The 25,063-nt window shown below is 40.8% G+C and overlaps 1 protein-coding gene and 1 pseudogene across 13 annotated transcripts in view; one reads left to right on the top strand and one right to left on the bottom strand.

Moving 5' to 3' along the window:
* The window catches only part of KMT2C (lysine methyltransferase 2C), a 276,950-nt gene that overhangs the window by 223,451 nt on the left and 28,436 nt on the right, over nt 1-25,063 (bottom strand). The gene's annotated exons all lie outside the window — the stretch shown is intronic.
* Nucleotides 15,400-16,486, top strand: LOC133096994 (hsc70-interacting protein-like; annotated as a pseudogene).

Below are 25,063 nucleotides of genomic sequence, written 5' to 3' on the forward strand. Positions count from 1 at the left end.
CATGATCCCTCCAAGTTTGTTCTTCTTTCTCAAGATTGTTCTGGCTATTTGGGGTCTTTTCTGTTTCCATAAAAATTTTAGAATTATTTGCTCTAGTTCTTTGGAAAATGCCATTGGTATTTTCATAGGGATTGCACGGAATCCGTAGATTCCCTTGGGTAGTGTGGTCATTTTAATAATATTAATTCTTTCAACCCATGAACACAACTGTACATCTTTCCATTTGTTACTGTTGTCTTCAGTTTCTTTCAACAGTGTCTTATTGTTTTCTGAGTACAGGTCTTTTACCTTCTCTTTGATTCAATTATAAATGGAATTGTTTTCTTAATTTCTCTTTCTGATAGTTTGCTATCAGTGTATAGAAAAACAGCAGATTTCTGCATATTAATTTTGTATCCTGCAACTTTGCTGACTTCATGGATGACTTAGTTTTTGGTGGTTTATTTTCTGCTTTTTCTACGTGTTTTCCATACATGTATGTATACATACATAATTTGTATGTGTATGTAAAAAATATATACCACTAAGTGTTTGTGAACCTTAATTTAAGATGGTGGGGCATTTTTATGTTCTTTTGTAGATGAACATTTATAATTTAGATGTATTAATTTTTTTCTGATACAATAAACATTTTTAACTCAACTACTTATAGTTGAATGGCAGTCTTACAAAACCTAAGAAACCTGGGTTTAACGTATGTGTGAGAAAAAATTTTTTCAGTAGGAATGCTAAAACATCTCCCCCCACAGTTCAGAGATCAAACTGTATCACCAGCCACACTGGGGATTCTCACTTTGCCATGGGATAGGCGGCTACTAGACCAGAAACCCTGGGAAAGACTCTGTTGATATAAGACTAAGGGGAAGGGTCAGAGGCCTGGAAACCCTGGGAGGGGTGGGATTATATGACACATGTTATGGGGACTGCTTGGTGTGCATCAGGCACAAAGCACAAACTCGGATGAGGCCGAATGCTCAGGTTCCATCTCACCTCTGCCTCTTACTAGAGTATAACCTTGAGCAAGTCCCTTAACTTCCCCTGCTCACCTGCTCATCTGTACAACGGGGACAGCAGCATGCTGGGAGCAGTGCCTGGCACCACAGTTAAGTGCTCGTTAGTCATCTACAGTTCCTGTCATCATTTCTCCTATGACACCTAGCACTGTACTGCTTGGACAGCAGCAGTGACTTCTCAACCACTGCAACCAACCACTTTTTTTTTCGAGACAGCCTCCTTTCTAGCCTTGACAGTTACCCAAGCTCTGAAAAGAACAAGAGCCAGGACTCTAGAAGGAGGCCTGAGGCAGAGTGTGTGTGTGTGTGCGCGCACGCGTGTGTGCGTGTGTGTTGGCGGCAATGTGGGAAGAAAAAGGGAGCAATACCAAGAAAGAAACCAAATCTGTATAAGCAGTTCAGAAAAGGGCACCATGAGTCACTCTCCACAGTGCTGCCAAAGTGATCCTCATAAGATGGGTTTCTTATGTCATTCACCTGGATAAAAACCTTTCAGTGTCTCTCCACGGCCTTCAGAGTTAAGTCAAAACTCTTCCTTAATCGACTTAAAATCCCCACTATCTCTGCAGCCTCCTGCACCGAGCACACTCGGCTCAGCCATGAGACATCCCCACAGTTACAAACGCACTCACTCCCCAGAGCCTTTGCACACGCTGCTCCCTCTGCCTGGAAAGGAATCACCTCCTCCAGAAGCAAACTGCTATTCAACCTTCAAAACGCAGCTCAAGATCAACTACAGAGCTCTTTCCCAACCTTCAAGCTAAGCACCTCTGTTACGTGCTCCCCAGTATGTGTACAACACTATTTCTGCCACACTGTACTGGTCCCCCACCAGCCAGTGACTGTGGTGGAATCTTGCCTTTATCTGTTAATTTTCAGATACTTTCCTGCACAGTGACTTACACATAAGAAAATAAGAATAAGAAAAACATATCAAGCACAGTTGGGAAATGCTCATGAACCAACTCATTACACCACAAACTGATAAAGAAAGAGAAAGAATCAAACATTTATCCTGCCTTTCCTATATAAACTGTTACACTAGGCAACCAAACAACAGGTGAGGGGGATTTTTCTCTATAAAAAGCATTCCAGCTAATAAAATGAAGGCACAACAGAACATCACCACTTTACAACCTAGTAAATGAATCAGACCCAGACACCGGTCATCAGTAGCTGCCAGTATCACAAAAAGAGACAACCAGACATTATGTGTCTCCAGATGAAAGAAAGCACTGCAACATGAACAGCAGTCATGGAAAATAAAATGGAACTCGAATCTGATCAAGCCTCTAGCTCCAACTACGTACAGTTGACCCCTGAATCACCCAGGTTTGAACTAGGCAGGTGCACTTACACAGGGATTTTTTTCCAGTGAATAGGTACTGCAGTACTCTACAATCTGTAATTGGGCGAATCTGTGGATGCAGAACCACAGATACGGAGGGCTGGCTTTAAAGTTACACACACACACACACACACACACAAGAAGAAGTTATACACAGAATTTCAACTGTGCAGAGGAAAGGCATCCCTAACCCCCAGGTTGTTCAAGGGTGAACTTGAACTTGGAAATACAGAGACTAGAAAGACATGTTAAACCTCAGGGATACAACCAGCAAAATCCAAACAGCAGGAAACTCTACAGGGCAAATAACTTATTTCTTCAACAAATAAATGGCAAGGAAAAAAGGAGGTAGCAACCTATAGAGTAAAAAAGACTTAATCACAATGTGTGGGCCTCAGTCAGCTCCTGATTCAAACAAACTGGTTTTGTTTTGTTTTGTTTTTAAATTGAGACACCTGCTTAAACTGAACACTCAATATCTGATGGTATTCTGGACTTAACTGTTAACTATTTTTAGGTATGAGGGTGGTATTTGGGTTTTCTTAAGTCCTTACTTTTTAGAGATACATTCTCAAATATTTATAAATGAAATTATGCCTGTAATTTGTTTCAAAATAACAGAAGAGGAGAAGTGGGTAACAGTATAAATGAAACAACACTGGCCATGTGTTGATCACTGTTTAAGCTAGAAGATGGGTACTTTGGGGTTCATTATACTATTCTCTACACGCTTGGATATGGGCAAATTTTCTCTAATAGAAAGTTAAAAAAAAAAAACAGGTGGAGAGGGAAAAGGAGTGACTATAAGTCTACTGAATATCAGGGCAAGTGGAGGGAAGGAAAAAAAGATCACAGATGGAGGTGGCAGCAACTTGAAAGAAATTATTTTGGCACAAAGAAGACCTCAGCTGAAGAAAAGACACCAAGAGAAGAAAGATTCAGGACACAGCAGGGTCCAGGGGGTTAAATGAAGCTGTGTTTACACAGGACTTTCAGTAGAGCGTGTTAAAAGCACAGACCCTGCAGTGAACACTGCCTGGGTTCAAATCCTAACTCCATGTATGACTCCGTCTGTGCCTTAGTTTCCTTGGATGTTAAAAAGAAAAAAAGGATGATAATAGTCTTTACCTTAGAGGACTTCTTAAAGAATTAAATGAATGAACACAGTTATAATATACAGTTCTCCTAAAACAGTGCTTCACAGCAGTTCTCAACAAATGTTAACCATTCCCCTCATCATGACCACCATCCTCCCTTCACAGACGGAAACACAGACCCCCCCCCCCCCAAAGAGGTAAAGTGACGTGCTTAACAACAACTTTAGAACCATCTGCTAGGCTGAGTACTTACTGCAAAGACTGGCTGGCTATTCACCAAACGCATTTTCCCTGTCCTCCTGGGCAAGCAGCTAGGCTACATTTCCCAACCTCCCTGCCATGTGTCTGAGTTTCTGACAATGAAATGTGGGCGAAAGTGCTGGATACCTCTTCACTACTCCCAGGCCCTACCTCCAAAGCTCCCACACAATCCTGCACCCCTCCCTCCCCCATCTGCCAGATGGATATCAATGCCCAGGGCAATCTTGGAAGTCATGTGTAGAAGACATCAGAGAACAGATTAACTCAAGTCCCAGTAGAATAAACTATTATTTTCTTAAGCCCCTGAGATTTCAGGGTTTATCTGTTACAGCAGCTGTCATAATTTCAACTAACACAGTACTTTTTATGGACCCATCACATCAATCATCACTCCTCATTTTACAGACAAGAAAACTGAAGCAGGGAGAGGATCATGGTCACACAATTAATTATTAAGTGGTACATCCAGGATTTGAACCAGCACTGGATTAATACAGAGCTCAGGCTCTTAAGCATCTTCTAAGATCGTAAGACCAGTAAGTGGAACCAGGAGTGAACATATTTAATACAGAATTTTGCTATGCATTCCTTTAAAATAAAAATCACTTCAATCTCTCAGAAGAATAACTGCAGAACAGTGTTATCTTAAAGCAAAAAGACAGAAATCAGCTCCCAAAAGTTTAAGTGGGGTTTTACAATAGACAAGAGACATCAGAATAAGATATTTTTAAAAGACCACGTACATTAAAAAGACCAAACTCCGTTACGCTTGCAAATAGGCATATATAGTATAAGTTTTTTGTTTTTTGTTTTTTTTTGGCCACGCCATGCGGCATGTGGGATCTTAGTTCCCTGACCAGGGATCAAACCTGTGCCCCTTACATTGGGAGCACAGAGTCTTAACCAATGGACCACCAGGAAAGTCCCACAAGTTTAAAATTTTAATCCAGCCTTTCCTATTAGATTTTACCTGAGCCATCCCTACTGACAATTATATAACATGATTTAATAATATTAGTAATTTTTAAAAATAGGATTCAGGGGGACTTCCCTGGGGGCACAGTGAGTAAGACTCCATGCTCCCAATGCAGGGGGCCCAGGTTCATCCCTGGTCAGGGAACTAGATCCCACATGCATGCCGCAACTAAGACCCGGTGCAACGAAAAAAAAAAAAACCTAATTAAAAAAAATAGGATTCAGTAAATGGAAAAACACTTTATTTCAATTATCACTGAATTGTACCTACATTATTAATCAACATGTACCTATGAAAAGATGTACAAAATACACTGTTAAGCAAAAGAAGCAAGTTACAGAACAGTGTTTACAGTATAATTCCATTTGTTTTCAAAAAATACATACCTATATCTTTTCTTTTTTTTTTTTTCCTACATACATACATCTCTTACCTACAAATGAAGAACATCTGGAAAGAAATACAAGAAAGTTTCCAGTGATTACCACTGGGGAGTAGACCTGCACTTGTGATTTATACCTTTTGTTAGAGTTTGAATTTATGATGAGGACGTGTACTGTTAGAATTAGAAATACTTTAAAGACATATCTACGATCTACAGTAATGTAAACTGATCAAACTTCCCAAATCCCACATTAGCATAATATGTAGAGTGAAGCGTCCAGGTTGGGAGGAAAAAAAAATGTAGCCCTTTAAAATGAATGTATCATTTGATCAATTTCACTCATATACATGGATATACATGTGTTTACACATCTGTAAGTAAATCTCTTTTAATACATTTAAAAACACACACACAGGACTCCCCTGGTGGTACAGTGATTAAGAATCCGCCTGCCAATGCAGGGGACACGGGTTCGAGCCCTGGTCCGGGAAGATCCCACATGCCACAGAGCAACTAAGCCCGTGCACCACAACTACTGAGCCTGTGCGCCACAACTACTGAAGCTCGCGCACCTAGAGCCTGTGCTCCACAAGAGAAGCCACTGCAATGAGAAGCCTGCAGGCCACAACCAGAGAAAGCCAGCGCGCAACAACGAAGACACAATGCAGCCAAAAATAAATAAATAATTTTTTTTTAAAAAACCAGTATATATTCAAACATGTGCATGTATTTCTTACATATACACCAAAAAATTTTGGTAGGACAGACCCCAAACTAATAACAATGACCACCTGAGAGAAAAGGAAGGCAGGGCTGGAGAGAGAAATCGGAGAGAAGTCTAGAATTGGGCTGAGCAACACAGTAGCTACTAGCTACATGTGACTATTTAAATTTAAATGAATTAAAATTAAAATTAAAATTAAATACTATTAAAATTCAGCTCCTCAGTCCCACCAGCTCCATTTCCAGCGGCTACGCCAGTGAACAGCATAGATATAGAGCATTTCCATCACTACAGAAAGCACTACTGGACAGCATTGGTCTAAAATACAGCAGAAAGACCTAGATGAAGCCTGACATAAATTTTAAAAGAAGGCAAGACAATGAAGAAAATGTACCTTTCTACCATCCCTGAAAACTGAAAACACAAGAAAAAAGCAGAAATTATGTACAAAGAAACTCAAAAAAAAAAAAAAAAAAAAAAAAGAGTTATATCTTCAGGTGATATCTACCCAGACTAGGTTAAATTTCTTTTTTTACTACTAGATTTAGAATAAAAAGGTTTATTTTTTTCACAAACCAGTCTGGTATTTGGGGGGCAGAGGGGAATCCAACAGTAAGCATTTTACAACCATCTACTTTAAAACATACAATGGCATTTCTCATCATTTTCTCATCAGAAAAGATTATCCTCAATGATCTCTCCTTGGTAATAATGGTATTCTTACACTTAAAAATAATAAAAGTGGGGAAGTTTTAATTTATAATTCGGATTTAGATTTATAGGATTTCATCTGAATTGGTTTACAATACTAAAAATGTATAATCACAGAGACTTAAGCCCTAAATAGGTTAAAACAATTCTAATGGCCCTGCTTTGACAATTCCCTTAGTATTATAAAACCCGCTCTACAACTTTAGTTGATGCATGAAATTTCACTTTAGAAATTCATTTCTAAAACTACCATATTTGGTTGAATACCGTCCCCAGAATTCATGTCCACCTGGAACCTGAGAAATGTGGCCTGATTTGGAAATAGGGTCTTTGCAGATGTAATCAAGTTAAGATAAGGTCATACTGGAGTAAGATGAGCTCTAAATCTAGTATGGCCAGTGTCCTTATAAGAGGGTAATTTGGACAAAGAGACACAGACATACAGGGAGAAGGTCTTGTGACAATGGAGACAGACTGGAGTGATGCAGCTGCAAGTCAAGGAACACCAAGGACTGCCCAGCAACCACCAGAAACTAGGAGAGAGGCCTGTAGCAGATGTGAGACAGTAAATTTCTGTTTCTGGTACTCTGTTACAATAGCCCTAGGAAGCTTATACAACTACCTTCTTCCCCAGTGTAACAGGCTAACTCAAGAGTGCTAGCTAGATTCCTTTCCCCATCACCAGAAAAGTATCTCAACGCTATGTAACAGATTCACTAATTCAGCTTTTCCTACTTAAGTGTAATTGAAAATGAAAAAAAAACCTAGTTCCTGATACCAGAATATATCTTTGGTCCTGAGACAAATTGAGGATATTCCAATTCACACTCAAGAGATTATCCAAGATAGCCATTTAGTAGGGGAGGAAAAAATAAAGAATAAACGAATCCCAATCCCAATCCCAATCCAATCCTGTGGATCCCAAGTCAACCCCTTACTCCAAAATGCCCTCCCTTTTTTGTTTCTCTTTAACCTCTCCCCGCTACCACTATTCCTGCCACTGTCTCCCTCTCATAAATCTAGCCTTACCTACCTCTAAATGTCCATCATCCCTGAGCCCCGCTTCCTTCCTCTCTGATACCATATACGTTACCTTCTTTAGAAAGTCTCGTCAGTTATTCGTGCCTATTCTTTCTCTTGTCTCTAATTCACCACAGAACCTTCTGTAATCTGGTTAACAAACCCACTATTCCAGATAGCAGATAGTCAAATCTATCAGACACTCTCTAAGCCATCTTTATCTCACCCCACAGTTATCCCTAGAACAACCGACACTGTACATCATACACAGACCTGCTAGAAATCTATCTCCTGGCTTCTCTGGCCAACTTTACGGTGTTTCCTTCTGACCACCAGTGAAAATACTAACGCTCCCTGGAATACAGTTCCCAATTGCTTCTTGTCACTAGACAGGTTCTTATGCCCTCAACTCCCACCTTCACACTGAGTCTCGGCTCCAGTCCACACCCACTCTCCACACATCCAAATTCCCAGTGAGCATCTTCGCTTGAATGGAACACAGGCACTTTTAGTTCAACAGATCCAAAACTCAATCTGTCATCATCTGGCTTCTACCCAAATCTGTTCCATCCGCCTAGAAACTTCAATCATTTCAGTTTTCTCCCCTTCCTAAACAAGTCCTATTAATCCTACCTCTGAAACCTCTTTTCAGTCTGTTGCCTCTCTGTCATCCCCCAAACTGTCTTCTTTCAGGCAGTCATTCCTCTCTCACCTGCCAGCACCCAACCGCGTCCCATCTCCCTCCGTTCATCCTCCACACCAATGCAGACAGATGCTTTGAAAATGCAAATACGATGCTGCTCCCCTTTCATCCTCAGTGGTGGCACACTGCAAGCCTTAGAGACAGATATACAAACTTCTTTAAAAAAAAAAAAAAGAACGAAATACAAACTTTTTTTTTTTTAATAATTTATGTATTTTATTTATTTTTGGCTGCGTTGGGTCTTCGTTGGCGCGCGGGCTTTCTCTGGTTGCGGCGAGCGGGGGCTGCTCTTCGCTGCGGTGTGCGTGCTTACTGGGGTGGCTTCTCTTGTTGCGGAGCACGGGCTCCAGGCTCACGAGCTCAGTACTCGTGGCACACGGGCTTAGTTGCTCCGCAGCATGTGGGATCTTCCCGGACCAGGGCTCGAACCCGTGTCCCCTGCATTAGCAGGCAGATTCTTAACCACTGCGCCACCAGGGAAGCCCCACAAACTTCTCAATATAGCATAAAAGACCCTTCATGATGCAACTTATGCCACCAGCTCAGCCTCATCTACTGTCGCTCCTCTCCATGTTATACTTTCACCATATTTAACCTTTTATCATCCCCTTCAAAACTCTCTGCCTTTACATGTGCTATTCCCTCTGCCTGAAATACTCTTTGGACGGTCCTTACAAGCTTCAGTTTAGTGTTACCTCCTCTAGAAAAGCGTTGTGTAAGCCTCAGGGTACAAAGAGCTCCTCCTCTTTTCAGGACTCAGAAGCCTGTCCATATCTGCACTTGTCTCACCACCCTTGCCGGTTCACCCAACTTTAGGGCTGATGGGCAGGGATCTCATCTTATGATCCTGCATACTTCCAATGCCTAACAGAGTACCTGACACAGCAGTATGTATGCAGTAAGGACTGAATGAATAAATCAAACTCATAGGTTGACACACACAAAAAAAGTTTTAGCACATCAAGGACTTAAGACAAATATGAAACTAGTCAACTTTACATTGAAGAGGCTTTAGTATATTGGTATTTACCTAAACAAACTCATATATACTACACACACACCCCCCCCCATAAATATACCATCATGTCTGGTTCCATATAACAAGTTCATTTCCCCAACCTAGCACAAACCTACAGTAATTCTTTGCTGCTATGTATACTGTTCACATTAAGTTCAAAGAAACTAATTTAATTACCCCTAGTTATATAACTTCATATGCCCACAGATATACGAACAGGAACTTCTTCTGGAACTATATAAATACAACGGTCACTAGCGGTTTCAAGGGTAGGGCAGTTACGGGCTGAACTGTGCTCGCCCCAAATTCACATGCCGATGCCCACACACGCAGCATCTCAGAGTGTGACTGTATCTGGAGATACGGCCTATAAAGAGGTAAAGAAGTTAAAACCAGTGTGTTAAGAGTGAACCCGAACCCAGTACGACAAATGTCCTTTTAAGAAGAGGAGATGAGGGCTTCCCTGGTGGCGCAGTGGTTAAGAATCCGCCTGCTAATGCAGGGGACACGGGTTCGAGCCCTGGTCTGGGAAGATACCACATGCCGTGGAGCAACTAAGACCGTGCGCCACAACTACTGAGCCTGTGCTCTAGAGCCCGTGAGCCACAACTACTGAGCCCGTGTGCCGCAACTACTGAAGCCCGCGTGCCTAGAGCCCGTGCTCCACAACGAGAGAAGCCACCGCAATGAGAAGCCCACCGCAACGAAGAGTAGCTCCCGCTCACCGCAACTAGAAAAAGCCCCGCACGCAGCAACAAAGACCCAACACAGCCAAAAATAAATAAAATAAATTTATTTTTTTTAAAAAATTTTTAAAAATAAAAATAAATTTAAAAAAAAAAGAGGAGATGAGAACACGGACAACACAGAGGGATGACCTGGTGAGGACACAGTGAGAAGGCGGCCACCTGCGAGCCAAGGAGAGAGACCTCAGAAGAAACTCAACCTGCTGACACCTTGATCTGGGGCTTCCAGCCTCCAAAATTGTGAGAAAATAAGTTTCTGTTGTTTAAGCCACCAGTCTGTGGTATTTTTTTTTATGACACCCAAGCTAATAAAGGGGGCTTCTGGTTTATAGAATTTAAATTTCTTAATCACGTACATGGAATTTTTTTAAGCCCGCAAGGGTTGTGTGAACAGTGAAGTTATGGATGTTTTCATTTTCTTCTTCACGCTGGCCTGTATTTACCACCCGCCCCCCAAAACACACCCATTAAATTAAATGATATAAGAGATTATCCTAGACATCAGAGTTTACCATACACTGGCCACAAAAATTACATTTTATCTTACTATTTATCATTTGAAACAAAATAATGTACTATGTTAAAATAAGTAATTTTTACCAGCTCCAAAAGGAACTGGTGGAGATAGAAACTGGAGGAGAGCACTGTTGTTACACACCTCCCTGGAGATTAGAGAACCAACAGCTATAACAAGTACAGAACCTTCCTGTGTTTGTGTTCAAAGTCATTATAGAAGCTAGGTAACACATAATAGACCTTGTGAGTTAGGCATCTTATACATTATCATTTAATTCTCATAACAACCCAGTGCAACTGAGATTGAGTCCCCCATTTTTCAGATAAGGAAACTCAGGCTCAGAGAGGGTAAGTAACTGGCCAAGGTCATACAGTTAGGAAACGGAAGTGCTGAGACTCAAGTCCACATGTCTTAAAATCCCACGCTGCTTGATACTAAGAGTCCTTGAATGCTTAACAGGTATTTATTTAACATCTTCTGTATGCACTTGGCTAGACAGAGCTCTGACCCAAGAAACACAGTCACTATTCCAAGGACTTAAAATTTCCTCTTTAACACTTTGTTGAATGTCTATTTCTCCTAACTCCTCAACTAGATTTTAGAGCTCCTCAAAAGAGCTGTAGTAAAAAGAGAAAAACAAAGAGCTTTGGGTCAAAGTCCTGGAAAAATTCTGGCTTTTTCCCACTTACATAAATTAACAAGCTGGATTCTTCATCAGTAAAAGGGTTGTGGATTAAGTAACATATATGAAATTGCTGGGAAGAGTGCCTGGCGCACAGTGGATACTAAATAAATGTTAAGGAGACATGAATATTCATTTACAGCCTTCACAGAATGCAGACCCAGAACTCAAACTTTTTATTTCACCAATACTCTGATTCCTCCAATGGCCTCTTCGGGATTCAAAGAGTCCACTCATCACTCTCTCTATCCCATCCATCTACACTACATACCACTTAACATTCAAAGCAGAAAAACGAACATTCTGAATCTTCTTTATACCATGGTCTTTTAGAGTAGTGGTCTCCAAAGCAGAATGCACACAACACACTTAAATGTCCCAATCACAAGCCTGCAAATCCTAGAACTTGAGATTAATAAGGAATGTGAAATTTAGCTCTCCTAAAATTTAGCAATCCGTGTTCATGTAAGGATTGTGATAGATGTACACTATTTCAAAAAGAAAAATAAAAAGGATACAGATGCTGAGACCAAGGATTCAAATTCTTACTAATGGAGGCATGATTCAAATATGTTTGGGACTTCCCTGGTGGCGCAGTGATTAAGAATCCTCTGCCAATGCAGGGGACATGGGTTCGAGCCCTGGTCCGGGAAGATCCCACATGCCGTGGAGCAACAAAGCCTGTGCGCCACAACTACTAAGCCTGCGCTCTACAGCCCACAAGCCACAACTACTGAGCCCTCACGCCACAACTACTGAAGCCCGCATACCTGGAGCCCATGCTCCGCAACAAGAGAAGCCACCGCAATGAGAAGCCCGCGCACCGCAACGAAGAGTAGCCCCACCTCGCCGCAACTAGAGAAAGCCCGCGTGCAGCAACAAAGACCCAATGCAGCCAAAACCAAATAAATAAAATAAATAAATTTTTTAAAATAAATAAGTAATAAATTTTTAAAAAAGAAAAAGAAAACAAATATAAGTTTGGAGACAACTGCTTTAGAGCCACAATTGTATCATTAGTTATGGTTAAATTCAACGTGGGAACTATGATATACAGTATATTGTATTTTTATTAACACTGAACACTTACAAATGGGCCAAGCAATTTCGCAGGTCTGTGCCACCAATCCTTAAGTTGCTCCTTCTGCCTGCGTATGCACTAGCACATAACTCCTACCCTTCTCCCATACATTCATCTCACCATGGAGTCTTTACAGATCCGCACAGTGACAGGTGGTTAGTAATCACTCTACAAATCTAAAGCTAAAAGGTTGTAAGTCAAATTATAATACAGGGCTAATATAAGGAAAAATTTATGTACCTTTCTCTTGCTCTAAGACATAACTTCATTAAGAATAAAACAATCTTGAGACTTCCCTGGTGGTCCAGTGGTTAAGACTCCGCACTCCCAATGCAGGGGGCCCGGGTTCAACCCCTGGTCAGGGAACTAGATCCCACATGCTGCAGCTAAGATCCCGCATGCCGCAACTATAAAGGTCCCGCACGCAGCCAAATTTTAAAAAAAGAATAAAACAATCTTATTTACGATTACACTCCCCTCTGCACCTACTGGAAAAACATTCCTCTAGGCAAGTTTTGATCAAAAGGAATACACTGTATTTAATATGCACTAAGTTGATTTTCCTTGTAAATCTACACTTAAAACCATTCCCCCAAAAAAGTATCCCGCACAAAAAAGGACATAAGTGAATGTGCATTTATTCTGAGCCCTAAACCCCTAAATTCCCAACAACTGCTGTAACGGTGTTGTAACTCTACTTGAATTGTGGCACAGAAACTAAACCAGTGACTCCTAGAGAATCTCCTGATTTTAAGCACAGAACTTGGAACTTAGAAATTGTTCTAATATCCTACCAGAAGTATATTAAAGTGAACACTTTGGAAAAAGAAAACTAAATATATTTTCACTTGCCTGCACTGAATTCCCTCTCTTGGCTATGCCTTGATAAGTTATCATGCAACAACTGTAAATGTATCTCACCTATCTGTACCCCGCCCCAATCCTGTGCATCAACACAACGGAGTCTTGGAAAGGCCTCAGAGCTCCAGCTGAACTGTGGAAATGATCCAAACTCATATACTCACAATTGCTTTTTTAACAATGACGTATGCAGAGGAGGAAAAAATAGAGGTTTTTATAATATACCTTCCATAATACCTCACAGCTACTTCACAATGACCCTACTTCCCCACTTGATTAGTTATTAGTAATCAACCCTTAGTCAAAGGTAAAAACGAAGGGCTATGGAATTGTTCATCATTTCCTCTTAAGTCCCTTAAAGGCAGTGTTCTTAGAATTCCACATTCATGATCTCATTGAAAACTCAGGGCTGAATTAACTTGCCTAAAGTCACATCAGAACCACCACATTGTACAACTCCAGGAAGCAGCATTTGCATTGTGTTTGATGGGAATGCCATCCCTAGCACAACAGGAATGGAGCTGTGCAATGAAGCGGTCTGGGTCACACCGCTAGTAAGTAGTGGAGGTGAAGCTCAAAACTCTGCTGTGACTGAGGAGGAAGAGCACACTCAAAATCTTAGAGCTACACTGCCTCCCATGTTGAAGGATGAACAATTAATCATATAATAAGAAAAAATTCTCTTGTTATAATAAGCCAGTTATCAGCTTTGCTGGTGAAGGAAGAGAGTGAGCGAGGGAGGGAGGGAGGCAGGGAAGGAAAAGTCAGTAGACAATGACCACTGAAGAGAGAAGCAAGAAAAAACTGTAAGAAGAAAATCTTACTGAAGACTCTGCCTCTGATGAAGCTGCACATCTTCAGTGGTAGGAGGAAGTAATAAGAGAGAGATCTACGGGGCACAGAGGAATCAGGGTGGTTCTGTTTTTCCCATCCACCTCACTGCTGCCCTTACAAGACCCCAAATGAGAGTTTTATAAAGAATGACTAGCCAGCATTCAGGTTAAAATGACACTTACACCTACAGTAGGAAAAACTATAAATTATGCATCAGTCTCCGCATTCACCTGCCCCCACTTGTAACTTTGAAAGGATTCATTTATTTCAAAATTAGAAAACTGACCTCTGAGTAAAAAACCTCATTAAAATATATCGCTTGGAAATATTTAGAATCTATTATTACAAGAGCTTATTTTCTTAACATGCAAAGAGTATTTACAAGTTACTTTAAAAAAAAATTTTTTTTTAAAGGATGACCAACCCAACAGAAAAGTGGGCAGTGACATACGGAAGGCACTACTGTTACCCAACCAGCAGCCACTCCACCCCCCCCCACCCCCGCCATCAACTTGTTCTTGCTGTCAGAGGCCACCTCCCATTATAAGGCCTCAGAGGAACAGATGTTGGCTTTCCTGGCCTCACTTGTACCTACAACAGGAATACATGACCAATCACAGCCAATAGGATCCAAGGGGAAATCTGCTGAGAGCATCCAGGAAAGGTTTTTGTTCCAAATAAAATAGACGTACACGAACAGATAGACCACATCTTTAGGGCGCTGGTCACGTGGACTACCAAAAGTGTGAACACCACTCCTCTCTTCTTCTCACATCTCACACCCAACTCCTCCACAGATCCTTTCAGTCTACCTTCAAAATATATACAGAACCATTTCTCTGATGTCTTTTTCCAAAATACCTCTCACCTGGCTGCTTGCAATATTTTCGTAACTACCACGCCTGCTTCAGCCTTTATCCCCTTCATCCTAGTCTCAGCACAGCAGCCAGCATGAACCCTTCAAAGTGTTAGTCAAGTAAGGTCAGCCCTCTGCTCAAAAGCCCCCAAAGGTATCTCATCTCACCCGGAATAAAAGCCAAAACATCTCACAATGGTCTGCAAGGCCCTGCACGCTCTGACTTCCTGCTCCCCCTCTCTGCCAGCCATCACTCAGCTCTGCCACCCGCCCCAGCTCTCCTTCCAGGTCTTTGAAGGCGCCAGCTCACTCCTGCCCCGGGCCTATGTGCTCCGGGAGAGGCCCTCTGTCTGAAATGCTCTTCCACCGCACCTCTTGCCCTTGCACTCTTACTACCATTGAGACTCCACTCAAAGGTCACTGCATTGAAGCCTTCCCTGATCACGTCATTAAAATAACCCGACTCAGCCTCGCCCATCCCCCTGCATTGCTTTATTTTTCTCCATAACACTTAACATTGGGCCTGGAATCCGGCAGCAGCCTCGCCGCGCCCGCCGCCTCCGGACCATGGACCCCCGCAAAGTGAGCGAGCTTCGAGCCTTCACGAAAATGTGCAAGCAGGACCCAAACGTTCTGCACACCGAGGAAATGCGCTTCCTGAGGGAGTGGGTGGAGAGCATGGGGGGTAAAATACCACCTGCTACTCATAAAACTAAATTGGAAGAAAATACCAAGGAAGAAAAAACAGATAGTAAGAAGGCGGAGGAAAACATAAAGACAGATGAACCATCAAGTGAGGAAAGTGATCTAGAAATTGACAATGAAGGTATGACTGACCCAGACACTGATGCCCCTCAAGAAATGTGAGATGAAAGCGTAGAGATAACTGAGGAGATGATGGATCAGGCAAATGATAAAAAAGTAGCTGCCACTGATGCCCTAAATGATGGTGAACTACAGAAAGCCACTGACTTGTTCACAGATGCCATCAAGCTAAATCCTCGTTTGGCCATTCTGCATGGCAAAAGAGCAAGTGTCTTCATCAAATTACAGAAGCCAAATGCTGCCATCCGAGACTGTGACAGAGCTATTGAAATAAATCCTGATTCTGCACAGCCATACAAGTGGCAAGGGAAAGCACACAGACTTTTGGGCCATTGGGAAGAAGCTGCCCATGATCTAGCCCTTGCCTGTAAGCTGGATTATGATGAAGATGCTAGTGCAATGCTGAAAGAAGTTCAACCAAGGGCCCAGAAAATTGCTGAACATCAGAGAAAGTATGAGCAAAAACGTGAAGAGCGAGAGATCAAAGAAAGAACAGAAAGCGTCAAGAAGGCTCAGGAAGAACATGAGAGCGCCCAGAGGGAGGAAGAAGCCAGATGACAATCAGGGGTTCAGTATGGCTCTTTTCCAGGTGTCTTTCCTGGCGGAATGTCTGGAATGGGAGGGGGCATGCCTGGAATGGCAGGAATGCCTGGGCTCAATGAAATTCTTAGTGATCCAGAGGTTCTTGCAGCCATACAGGATCCAGAAGTTATGGTGGCCTTCCAGGATGTGGCTCAGAACCCGGAAAATACGTCAAAATATCAGAGCAACTCAAAGGTTATGAATCTCATCAGTAAATTGTCGGCCAAATTTGGAGGTCAAGCATAATGCCCTTCTGACAAATAAAGCCCCTGATGAAGGAAAAGCAACTTAGATCACCTAATGGATGTCGCAATAATACAAACCAGTGTACCTCTGACCTTCTCATGAAAAAAGCTAGGGTGCTTTGAAGATAATCCCTACCCCTCTGCCCCAAATGCAGCTGAAACATTTTTACAGTGGTTTGCCATTAGGGTATTCATTCAGATAATGTTTTCTTACTAGAAATTAAAATTAAACAATTTTTAAACCTTAAAAATATTTAAAACAAATTCAAAGGGCGTGTTAATCCCTACATTTTTCTTTACTAATCATTTTGGTTTTTTCCTTTGAATTAATTAGGCAAGGAAGATACTTCAGTATGGAAGATTTATTGTTCAAGTTTGAGTGAAATAAAGATTAGTGGGAAGATCATTTAAATAGATAAAGTTTGAGTTGGATATATGGTCACTGAAGCATTCTGATTTGTCTTTTTAATTGCTTTATTATTATTATTTTTAATGATTTGCTTCCATGAAACTATTGGGACCACCAGTATTGCAGCAGGACCTGGGTAGGGACTGGAAGTGCTTGGCAGGGCAGCAGCAATCTTACTACATTTTACATAACATGTCCCCTTGTGCAGATGCATTTAAATCTTACACTGTGGGGTGAAGGCATGATTTTTATACTGCTGCAGTAAAATTGGATTACTTAGCTCTGTTCTTGTCTGATATCTAAAATAAATGTTTCATATTTCCACATTAAAAAAAAACACCTAACATCTTCTTACTTACTGCACATTCTACCTTCTTGTTCGCCTCCTCCCCTACCCCCACCAAACTGTAAGCTTTCGGAGGGCAGTAAACATGGCCTGTTTTGCTCACTGCTGTTATTTCCCATAGCTACAGACTACTGCCTGGTAAATTATAGGTGCTCAATAATTATTTAAGTGAATTATTGAAGTGAATTCAACAACAAGCTGAAGATTTTTTTTTAACTTTATTGAGGTATAATTGCTTTACAATGTGTGTTAGTTTCTGCTTTATAACAAAGTGAATCAGCTATACGTATACATATATCGCCATATCTCCTCCCTCTTGCATCTCCCTCCCACCCTCCCTATCCCACCCCTCTAGGTGGTCACAAAGCACCGAGCTGATCTCCCTGTGCTATGCAGCTGCTTCCCACTAGCTATCTATTTTACATTTGGTAGTGTATATATGTCCATGCCACTTTCTCACTTCACCCCAGCTTACCCTTCCCCCTCCCCGTGTCCTCAAGTCCATTCTCTACGTCTGCGTCTTTATTCCTGTCCTGCCCCTAGGTTCTTCAGAACCTTTTTTTTTTTTTTTTAAGATTCCATATATGTTAGCATATGGTATTTGTTTTTCTCTTTCTGACTTACTTCACTCTGTATGACAGACTCTAGGTCCATCCACCTCACTACAAATAACTCAATTTCATTTCTTTTTATGGCTGAGTAATATTCCATTGTATATATGTGCCACATCTTCTTTATCCATTCATCTGTTGATGGACACTTACATTGCTTCCATGTCCTGGCTATTGTAAATAGTGCTGCAATGAACATTGTGGTACATGACACTTTTTGGACTATGGTTTTCTCAGGATATATGCCCAGTAGTGGAATTGCTGGGTCGTATGGTAGTTCTAGTTTTAGTTTTTTAAGGAACCTCCATACTGTGCTCCAGAGTGGCCCTATCAATTTATATTCCCACCAACAGTGCAAGAGGGTTCCCTTTTCTCCACACCCTCTCCAGCATTTATTGTTTCTAGATTTTCTGATGATGGCCATTCTGACTGGTATGAGGTGATACCTCATTGTAGTTTTGATTTGCATTTCTCTAATGATTAGTGATGTTGAGCATCCTTTCATGTGTTTGTTGGCAATCTGTATATCTTCTTGGTAGAAATGTCTACTTAGATCTTCTGCCCATTTTTGGATTGGGTTGTTTGTTTAATATTGAGCTGCTTGTTTATTTTGGAGATTAATCCTTTGTCAGTTGCTTCATTTGCAAATATTTTCTCCCACTCTGAGGGTTATCTTTTCATCTTGTTTATGGTTTCCTTTGCTGTGCAAAAGCTTTTAAGTTTCATTAGGTCCCATTTGTTTATTTTTGTTTTTATTTCCATTTCTCTAGGAGGTGGGTCAAAAAGGATCTTGCTGTGATTTATGTCACATAGTGTTCTGCCTATGTTTTCCTCTAAGAGTTGTACAGTGTCTGGCCTTATATTTAGGTCTTTAATCAATTTTGAGTTTATTTTTGTGTATGGTGTTAGAGAGTGTTCTAATTTCATTCTTTTACATGTAGCTGTCCAGTTTTCCCAGCACCACTTATTGAAGAGGCTGTCTTTTCTCCACTGTATGTCCTTGCCTCCTTTGTCAAAGATAAGGTGACCATGTGTGCGTGGGTTTATCTCTGGGCTTTCTATCCTGTTGCACTGATCTATATTTCTGTTTTTGTGCCAGTACCATACTGTCTTGATTACTGTAGCTTTGTAGTATAGTCTGAAATCAGGGAGCCTGATTCCTCCCAAGCTGAAGATTTTAAAAAGCAGGAAAGGGGACAGCATCTGGGTCCTTGATAATTTCATCAGGCTACTGAAATACACCTGGACTCTGGTCATATGAAGTGAAATCTGACTCATTTCGGCCATTTTAAATTAAGGTTTTTGTTATTTGAAGTCAAAAGGTACCTGGTACAGGGCATAGGTAGGCGATTTGCAAAAAAAAGAAATGCTAGTGGCAAATACACTCAATTTAACTCAATCGTAAGACATGCAAATTAAAATAACCATGGAATAATATGTCACCCCAGCAGAAACATAAAAGCTTAATACATGTATATCCCAATTCACTCACTAAAAACACTAGTGGTATTTACTATTTCTTTAACTTTACACGTGAACATACAATTCATAAGAGTGTGATATTCCATTGCCTGTATTTTTTCCCCATGCTCTGAACGTTAGACAGACTGTTCACTCCTGACCAGTAATGTAAATATAAGAGTTAACTCTGATGAAGTACTTACTCTGCCCTGGCCATGTGCTATCCACTTTAACATGCATTATTTATTGCCCACTACAACCCTACAAAACATGTACTATTGTTATTCCAGGTTTTTATATATTTATTTATTTACTTATTTACTTGCTGCATTGGGTCCTCATTGCTGCGCACAGGCTTTCTCTAGTTGCGGCGAGTGGGGGCTACTCTTCGTTGTGGTGTGCGGGCTTCTCATTGCAGTGGCTTCTCTTGTTGCGGAGCACGGGCTCTAGGTACATGGGTTTCAGTGGTTGTGGCACGCAGGCTTCAGTAGTTGCGGTTCTCGGGCTCTAGGGCACAGGCTCAGTAGCTGTGGCACACGGGCTTAGTTGCTCCGCGGCATGTGGGATCTTCCCAGACCAGGGCTTGAACCCGTGTCCCCTGCATTGTTAGGCGGATTCTTAACCACTGCACCACCAGGGAATTCCTGTTATTCCATTTTAAAGTTGATGAAACTGAGCTACGAGAAAGACCAATGATCAGCCCCAAATCAAGCAGCTACTTAATTATAAGGCTAGAATTTGAACCTAGGCAGTTTGACCACCAGAACCCAACAAGCAGAGCTTTCTCCCAAACTGACTGTGTTCTGCAACACATTGACTCCACCTGCGCCTCTCTTTCTGCCACTTATTTTGTGTTTGTGTTTTGACCCATAATGACTGAAAAAAGGTATTCAAGTGACAGTGCCAAACTTATCAGAAAGAAACACTCTGACAGAAAAAGAAGATAAAAATGAAAAGACAGTCAAAGATTGGTAGAAGTCCTTTGTCTCAGTTTTCTCCACTGGAAACACTGGAGATATAACAGTATTTACTTTTAGATTGTTGGCAATGACTAAACAGATTAATACAGCACATGTGACACATTTAGGATAGGATACATTAAACAATGAACAGTCTTTATGTTCATCATTATTATCATAATTATGATGAAAGGCTTCATAAATGTCACCGAAGTTAGAAGGACTGACCAACAACTATATGCCTGGTAGCTGGAAGAAACTATGGCCAGAGACGTGTTATGACTTCGGGGATACAAAAAAGAAAAGGATGAGGGCTGATTTTCATTCTGGGAACAGAGTACTTAGGTGACTTAGTAAAGAAAAATTCTATTAGAACTACAATTCCCATTTTCAGAACTGTATGCCCTGTCCCCCCACCCCAGCCCCACCCAGCATATGTTGCTGGCAAGGATGCGGGGCGGGGGACGACGGACACATACTCTGTGTGGGAGTCTAAGTCAATACTCCATTTGCGGAGGGCAATCGGCCAGTAGCTATCAAATCCTGAAACACAAGTACTCTTTAATAAGACAACTCTACATCTAGGAATTTACCTTCTAAAATATGCCAACAAGTAAATCTATACAAGCACAAGGATGTTCACTACAAAGATAACAATAAAATTGGAAATCAACTAAATGACCATCAATAAGGGAAAGGTTAAATAAATTAGGGTACTCCAATCTAGTTTACAAACCCATTTTTCCACTAGGCGCTCTAATAATCTAAGTGACACTACTATCCACCCAAGATGCCGAAGCCAAAAATCTAGACAACAGCTTTACTTCTTTTTCTCATACTCCCCTCATCAAATCCTTTAGCAGACCTTATAGTAGCTTTCAAAACACATATAAAACCTAATCACCTTTCTCCTCTGTCACAAGCCTACTCTAAGCCATACCTGCCAAGATTACTTCAATAGCTTTGTTGGTTTAAAACCCTCCAATGGGGGGCTTCCGTGGTGGCGCAGTGGTTGAAAACCTGCCTCCCAATGCAGGGGACACGGGTTCGAGCCCTGGTCTGGGAAGATCCCACATGCCGCGGAGCGACTAGGCCCGTGAGCCACAATTGCTGAGCCTGCGCGTCTGGAGCCTGTGCTCCGCAACAAGAGAGGCCGCGATAGTGAGAGGCCCGCGCACTGCGATGAAGAGTGGCCCCCACTTGCCGCAACTAGAGAAAGCCCTCGCACAGAAACGGAGACCCAACACAGCCATACATACATACATACATACATACATACATACATAAATAAAATTAAAAAAAAAAAAAGCCTCCAATGGCTTCCGCTGCGCTGAGAATAAAATTCCTGCTCCTTACCCATGATCTTGCCCTTAGCATGCAGGGTACCACGTGATCAGGCTCCTGCCTGCTTCTCAGACGCGATCTCATAAGCTCTCCTGAATGTCCGGTAACACCAGCCTTTTATTTTGAGAGGCAGGAGGGTCCCTTGAGCATCACACACTCATTCTTGTTTTGGGGGCTTCACAATGAACCGTGTTCTTCTGAATTTTCTATAACTGCCTCCACTTCACCCAGGTCTATTTCAATATCATCACTTCAATGAGACCTTCCTGACAACCTCACTACATGCATTACTGTCTCTCAGAACCATTAACGGACACTCTCAATACCATTACCACAGTTTCATTTTCTTTATGGTACCTCTCACTGTCCGAAATTAATGATAAGGAATACATTTATTTTGTTCCTCTCACTATTGAAGTATTTGTCCAGTGAAAGAAAGGGCTTGATCTCCGTTGTGCACCACTGAATCCCCAGAATCTAGAACACTCCTGAACACTCCTTGGCATAAGCAAAGCCCTCAGTTTGCACCAGCTGGATGAAGATTAGGCAGTTTTTGAAAAGAATGATATTGATGTATATATGCTAAAACAGAAAAATGTTCAAGATAAACTAAGTGACAAAAGAAAATCACAAAGCAACACATATAAAACGAGGGGACTTCCCTGGTGCTGCAGTGGCTAAGACTCTGTGCTCCCAATGCAGGGGGCCCGGGTTCAATCCAGGGAACTAGATCCCACAGCCCGCAATTAAAGATCCCACACGCCGCAACGAAGATCCCACAGGCGGCAACGAAGATCCCGCATGCTGCAACTAAGACCTGGCACAGCCAAATAAATAAATTTTTTTAAATACATATAAAATGATCCCATCTGTGTGAAAATGAATGTAAGCACATTATGTAAAAATAGAAAACATATATGCATAGCAAGAGTCAAGAAGGATACAAGATAGAGTTCACAGTAATTCTCTCTGAAATACAGGGCAGAAGAGAGTGGAAAAAGGCCTTACACTTTTTAATTAATTATACTCTCCTGAGCTATCTGAATATTTTCACCAGCAGGTATCATATTCATAACTTTTTTGTGACAGTTTTCCTATTCCTCCACCTGCTGTAAAAGGCCCAACACACAAAGTGAGTACTCTCTTTTCTAAACACCCAGAACACATATACAACCTAAAGCTCCCATTATATTTCTACAACCTAACACATTCTGAAACACTGGCTAAAATACACATGTGAATATTAGCTTTGGTCTAGTCCAGCTTAAAAGCTGAAGGAGAATCTCTTGGTTCAAATAGCAGATCAAACATACACACATTAGCTCCTTTCAATAAAAGATCACTGAAATAGTATTAAAAATTTTTTTAAGGAAAAGAATTATTTAAAAAATAAAATAAAATGCAGAGATCTTTTCTTAAAAAAAAAAAAAGAAATCATTGTCTGGGGAAGGGAACTGGTGAAAAGAGTAGGGGCGGGGGTTGGCACTCTGGGGTAAAACAATGGACTCCTAAATGTCAGAATACAAAGGGTTATCAACTTCAAGCTAATCATTAATTCCCACCAAGAACTCACCATGAGCCCTTCTACTAGGTCTTAAATATGAGTGACAAGGATCAGCAGATGTCTGATTAAAAACCCTACAACATAAATGAGACCAAGATAAACAACAATTACCCTAGAGCAAACAGATAAGAGGAAGGGTGATGACTTTTAAAAAAACTCTATTAACATTTTCAAAGAGATTCAAGAAGATTATGAATCCATAAAATGGAAAAAGGATGCTGGGCGTGGGGGGGGGGGTGGAATTCTTGAAAACTTAAAATATGACTGCTAAAGTAAAATTACAGAGTCTTAGAATAAAATAGAGGAAATGCCCAGAAGAACAAAAGGACAAAAAAATGGGGGTGGGGGAGTGGGCATGAATACATATCAAGTCCAATAACCAACTAAAAGGAGTTATAAAGAGAATTAAAGCAATAACAGGAGAATTTCCCAAGAACTAAAAAACATGAGTCCTTAGTTTAATAATAATGGAAAAGAACCACCTCTAAACATCTTTGAGAAATTTCTATTTAAAAAGGACAGAAAGAAAGCTCTAAGGAGCTTCCACAGAGGAAGATAAAACACATCACCCACAATGGAACAAGAAACACACTGTATCAGACTTCTCCTCAACAACAACAATGGATACTAAAAGACATTGGAGCAATGCATTCAAAGCTTTGACGGAAAATAATTTTCAACTTAGTTTGGCTTGAATAAAAATAACACCAGTCAACTACAAGGGTTAATGAAGACTTTTTCAGATATGCCAGGATTCAAAACTGTATCAGCCACATATTCTTTCTAGAAGTTTCTGTGAGGGATGTACTGCATTAAAACAAGGAAGTAACTCAAAGAATAAAGATCCAATAAGAGCAGAGCCAAGGTGCAAATGCAGTGATGCAGAGTCCAGCACTAAGAAAAACATGTAACAGGTCTAGATAACACCTAGTCCATAATAAGGAAAAAGACTAGAAGAAGCCTTTCCTCAGGGGGAAAAGTACTCACATACATAAAATAACAGCAATAAAAACAAATAGCATGGAAAGCTGATAACATGGAAGAAAGAACAATGACAAATAAGACAAGAAAAAAGGCAATTACAGACTCAAAAACCAAGAACCAATACAGGAAATGTAATTGTACTCTCCTTTCCTCTGCTGTGAACAATATTTATACCACCACAATAATGTAGAAACTATTCATCAATTTCCAACTATTAAAACTAAGTCACAGGCAAACAGAATATAAATGTTCTCAACCTTGACAATGCCAAAGTAGACATGACAGACATAGGGGCATAAAGGGGAAAGGAAAGGGGGAAAGGAAAGGTGAAAAGAAAAGTAGAAGCAGTAATAGCTTCAATTTTACTCCTGGGAAATGAAGACAGACAATCTATATTAACATGAAGAAAAAGTCTATTATATTACATAAATTGCAAAGAGAACAGGGAAATTAAAAGTGATACATCTATTGGGTAAGTAGAAAAAATGAACCAAATCCTCATTTATCAGAGCAGAAATCAATGTAAAATTGATAAATCATAAAATAAGCTTATTGTTTAGTCACAAAAACCACACAAATAATTTAGAGTTTCCTTTGGAGAGTGGCACTCAGGAGTGAGGAGGGGTTGCTGACCTTTATTATAAGCAACTAGATATCTGACTTCTAAATTTTTCAATGGACTTAAGAAAAAAACACCAAAGAATACTGATCTCTTCATGAAAATACAATTCATGACACATCCTGCCTACATTTTTCCCTATAATGTAATAAATAAAACTTCTTTTTCCTAATATTCCTGAGTGCCAGGTTAAATAATTTTTGAAACTTTACCACCATCTTTAGAGGTATTTACAGACAATCTAATAATTCAAGTTACAGGATGTATATATTACTATCATC

The sequence above is a fragment of the Eubalaena glacialis genome, chromosome 8 (assembly GCF_028564815.1).
Source record: "Eubalaena glacialis isolate mEubGla1 chromosome 8, mEubGla1.1.hap2.+ XY, whole genome shotgun sequence".
Taxonomy (NCBI): domain Eukaryota; kingdom Metazoa; phylum Chordata; class Mammalia; order Artiodactyla; family Balaenidae; genus Eubalaena; species Eubalaena glacialis.